Raw genomic sequence first — 5,004 nt, forward strand, 5'->3', positions numbered from 1 at the left:
TTTCTTTTAAGCTCCTTTATTATTTTATGGAGGTGAAATGCATATAACGTAAGTCAACCATTTTTTTAAAGTACATAATTTAGTGGCATTTAGCACGTTACAATGTTATGCAACCACCACTTCTTTCAAGTTCCAAAACATTTTCATGACTCTCCTCTCAAAAACAAACCCATGCCCATTAAACAGTCACTCCCCATTCTCCCCTCCCTCTAGTCCCTGGCAACCATCAATCTGTCTTCATGAATTTACCCATTCATGAAGATATTTTATATAAATAGAATTATATAATATGTGACCTTCTATGTCTGACCTTTGTCAGTTAGCATACTGTTTTTGAGGCACATCCGCATTGTAGCAGGTATCAGTACTTCATTCCTTTTCATGGCCAGGTAATATTCCAATGTGTGCATCTGCCACATTTTGTTTATCCATTCATCAGTTGATGTATATTTGGGTTGGTTCTATCTTTTGGCTATTGTGAATAGTGCTGCTATGAACACTTGTGTATACATATTTCTGTAACTGTGTTTAATTCTGTTGGGTATATAACTATGAGCGACATTGTCAGGTAATGTGGTAATCCCATGTTTTACTTCCGGCCAAATTGCCAAACTGTTTCCCACACCAGCTTCATCATTTTACATTCCCACCAGCACTATACAAGAGTTCCAATTTCTCCACTTCCTCACCAATATTTGTTATTTTCCTTTTTATTTTTTAAAATATGGCCATACTAGTGGGAATAGAGTCTCATTGTGGTTTTGATTTGCATTTCCCTAATGATTAATGATGTTGAGTATCTTTTCAAATGCTTATATGCCATTCGTATATCTTCTTCAAAGAAATATCCTTTGCTTATTTTTGAATTTGGTTGTTTCTTATGATATTGTTGAGTTTTAGGAGTTCTCCATGTATTTTTGATATTAATTCCTTATCAAATATGTAATTTAGGTCGGGCATGGTGGCTAATGCCTATAATCCCAGCACTTCGGGAGGCCGAGGCAGGCGGATCACTTGAGGCCTGGAGTTCGACACCAGCCTGGCCAACATGGTGAAACTCTGTCTCTACTAAAAATACAAAAATTAGTTGGGCTTGGTGGCGCATGCCTGTCATCCCAGCCACCCAGGAGGCTGAGGCAGGAGAATCGCGTGACCCAAGATTGTGCCACTGCACTCCAGCCTACTTGACAGAGTGAGACCCCATCTGAAAAAAATAATAATAATAAAATAAAAATAAAAAATAAAAAAAGTCTGTGTCTGACACTGGCATGTAAAGTGGAAAGCAAGAGTGAGAAATTATGCTGAAAACAGGGGAAATCGAATTAAAGTCCTACGTATGGAAGCCCCCTGACAGTTCAGTCCTCTTTCTACCCCCTTGTGAAGAAACAGTGCACAGTCTCATTTATTCCCAGGGAGAGGGAGAAAGTGCAGACAAACCAGGGAATTCTTCTCTAGCAAAAAGTTGAGTGGCTGGAGAAAGCCAAGGCTTCTGGCATGCGGCGCCCTGCAGCAGAGCTCTCCTCGTTTGAGCACCCGCAGCATCTGCAGCCTATAGCCTCTAGATTGAAATCTTTTTTTTTTTTTAAATATCCCCCGAGGGTTACACCATTCCTGGAGGTACTGCAATACCAGGTGGGTGTGTGGAGTGGATGGAGCAAGCTCCTATTCCATCTCCCTGCTCAAAAAATCCATTTACTGTATTGTCCTCAGATAGAGGATATATCAGCCTATTAAACTGGTAAGAACAGATTCTACACATGATCTTAGCCAAAAGACCAAGAAGCGATCTAGAGAGAAATCTTATCAGTAAGCCCTGGACAAACCGCCTTCTTCCACCTATCCCCAGGAAACAGACCTTCCTACACAGAAGCATAGGAAATCCACACCGATCACAGAATTCTTTCCATAACAGACAGGGAGGACTCACCAGACGTATCGTGAAACCAGCAGTGTGGAAGAGAAGTCAAAGGAAACAAACAGGAAAACTGATGCAGGTTGAATATCCCTTAAAAGAAATGCTTGGGACCGGAAGTGCTTTGGATTCAGATTTTTTTGAGTTTTGGAATATTGCATATACACCATGAGATACCTTGGAGATCAAATCCAAGCCTAAACATAAAATTCACTTATGTTTCAGACACATTTTATACATAGAGCCTGAACGTAATTTTATACAATATTTTAATAACTTTTGCATAAAATTAAGTTTGTGTGCATTGAACCATCAGAAGCAAAGATGCCACTTTCTCAGCCACCCATGTGGACAATCTGTTGTTCCCTGGCATCACCATCATTCATGACTGTGAACGTCTATGCTCTCAATAAGTAATCATTTTCCTACACCTGCATTTTGACCTATCACATGTAACGTGATCCATCAAGTGACCCACCACATGTAATGATTGCTGAGGCAGCAAAATCATTCTCCTGCCTCAGCCTCCCGAGTATTTGGGATTATAGACACCTGCCACCAAGCACAGCTAATTTTTGTATTTTTAGTAGAGAGGGGGATTTCACCATGTTGGCCAGGCTGGTCTCGAACTCCTGACCTCAGGTGATCTGCCCGACTTGGCCTCTCAAAGTGCTGGGATTACAGGTGTGAGCCACCGTGCCTGGCCTGGCTAATTTTTGAATTTTTAGTAGAGACGAGGTTTCACCATGTTGGCCAGACTGGCCTGGAACTCCTGACCTCAAGTAATTGCCCACCTCAGCCTCTCAAAGTGCTGGGATTACTGGCATGAGCCACCGCGCCCCTTATATGGTTCCATTTTATTTTTTCTCTTCCCATACCGATTATACTGATTTTGTTAAAAAAAAAAAAAAAAATGTCTGTGACCGCCCTTGAGTTTGCATTTACAACTAATGTCAGTTTACTTTCAGATGATACTGTACTGGTTCACTGGTAGTGCAGGTATTTTGTACCATTCCTTGTACTCTTTTCCATACTCTTTCATGTTACAGAGTTATTTCCCAGTGTTTTTCCCTATGTATCTATATCTTCCTTCCTTTTTATTCACGTAATAAATTGCAAACACAGGTATTTAATTTCAGATAAGATTACTCATTTAACAGATATTTATACACTTCTTGTTTCTACTATATAAAAGTAGAATAGAGAAGAGAAATGATTAGTATGTAGGTACCAAAAAGCCTAAATCCTCACGCAAGTTTGGCCCTTATCCTTCAGTGTAATTAGAGTAAATGATCTCATTGTGCTATGTTAGTATTTTTGAGTGCCTATTAAAAGGGCTAATTAAAAACATTAAAGTAATTATATTCCTTATCCCTTAGTTTCTTTTTCTATGTAATGACTATTAGGGCAGAATATCTTCCTCAGGGCATGATAAAAGATAAAAGACAGATAACAATGCAAGATATAAAATACCAAATGAAGGAAATGATGCTAAGTAAAATAAGTCAGGCACAGAAAGACAAGTACTGCATGATCTCACTTACATATGGGATTTTTAAAAGTTGAACTTAAAGAAGCAGAGAATAGAATGGTGGTTGCCAGGGGCTGGAGACAGGGATGGAGAGATATTGGTTGAAGTGTATAAAGCATTTATTGTATAGCATGGTGACTATAACTAATAATAGTGTATACTTGGAAATTGCTAAGAGAGTAGATCTAAATGTTCTCACAGCAAAAAATGGTAACTACGTGAGGTGACAAATATGTTAATTAGCTTGATTTAATCATTTCACAGTGTATATATACACATATCTAAACATCACATTGTATACCATAAATATATACAATTTTTATTTGTCTATTGTACCTTAAAAAAACTAGGGATAAATTAAAATGAAATCAAATTATATATCCAAATAATTAGATTTCAAGCTTCCAATTAAAGATTTCACTCTCATTTTAAAATTTTAGTTGGGGAAGCAAAAAGATGCAGCTACAAGACGTTTACACAGAGAATGGCATTTGAATGAAGCTCAGTTCCAACTGCCCAGCACCCTCAGGCCCTTCCTTAACCAAAGTATGTAAAGGATGTTGAGGCTGGTGTGGATTTCCTATGCTATTGTTTATTAAGATCTGTTCCCTGGGGATAGATGGAAGAAGAGGACCCAATATGGGAGGAACCTTGGCTTTCTCTGGAAAATATGCCAATTTTTGTTAGAGAAGATTATGATGTAGTGATATATTAAGATATATATATATGTATAATACACACAAACATATGTAGAATCCATTGATCTACACAATGAGAATCTATTGTTGTAATATTTAGTCTTTGACACCTGGTTCCTAACACAGAGCTCCTTAAGACCTTTGTAATTTCCTCGGTGATAACGTCTGACACAGAGTTCCGAAATCCCTTGGAATTTCCTGGGTGAGAGGAGCATCTTTTGTTCTCATGACCCGAGGCTTGGTGGGCTCCTGGATGGGGGCTGGTTGCCAGGGGAACCAACCTTGTGATTAGAAGGTTGAAACTTTCAGCCTCACCCCTCACCTCCAGGGAGCGGGGAGAGGCTGAGGGCTGAGTTGATCACCCATGGTCAATGACTTAATCAGTCATAGCTTCGTAATGATGCTTCCATAAATCCAAAGGACTGGATTTGGGGAGCTTCCAGATAGCTATACACTTGGGGTATCTGGAGGGTGGTGCACCCGGGGAGGGCAGGGAAGCTTTGTGGCCTTCCCACACACCTCACCCCACACATCTCTTCATCTGGCCACTCAACTGTATCCTTGCCATAGCCTTATAATAAATGGGTGAACGCAAGTAAAGCGTTTCCCTGAGTTCTGTGAGCTGCTCTAGCAAATTAATCAAACCCAAGAAGGACGTCGTGGGAGCCCAAATCCAAATCTGAGCTGGCCAGTGGAGGTAGAGGTGACAACTTACTACATGCAACTGGCCCCTGAAGTAGGGGCAATCTTGTGGGACCAAGCCCTCCACCTGTAGGATCTGATTCTCCGGGTGAATACTGTCAGAATTAAATTGAATTAAGGACGCCCAGCTGGAGTCCACAGAGAATTGGTTCGTGTGTGTG

The 5,004-nt window shown here is 40.1% G+C and overlaps 1 non-coding gene across 1 annotated transcript; it reads right to left on the reverse strand.

The window, feature by feature from the left end:
- Positions 1 to 1,595: 1,595 nt before the first annotated feature.
- On the reverse strand, positions 1,596 to 1,787 carry LOC112633922. The gene has a single exon (XR_003121678.1). It is a non-coding gene; the product is annotated as a U2 spliceosomal RNA (small nuclear RNA).
- Positions 1,788 to 5,004: the final 3,217 nt, after the last annotated feature.

This window comes from Theropithecus gelada, chromosome 10 (assembly GCF_003255815.1).
Source record: "Theropithecus gelada isolate Dixy chromosome 10, Tgel_1.0, whole genome shotgun sequence".
Lineage (NCBI taxonomy): Eukaryota > Metazoa > Chordata > Mammalia > Primates > Cercopithecidae > Theropithecus > Theropithecus gelada.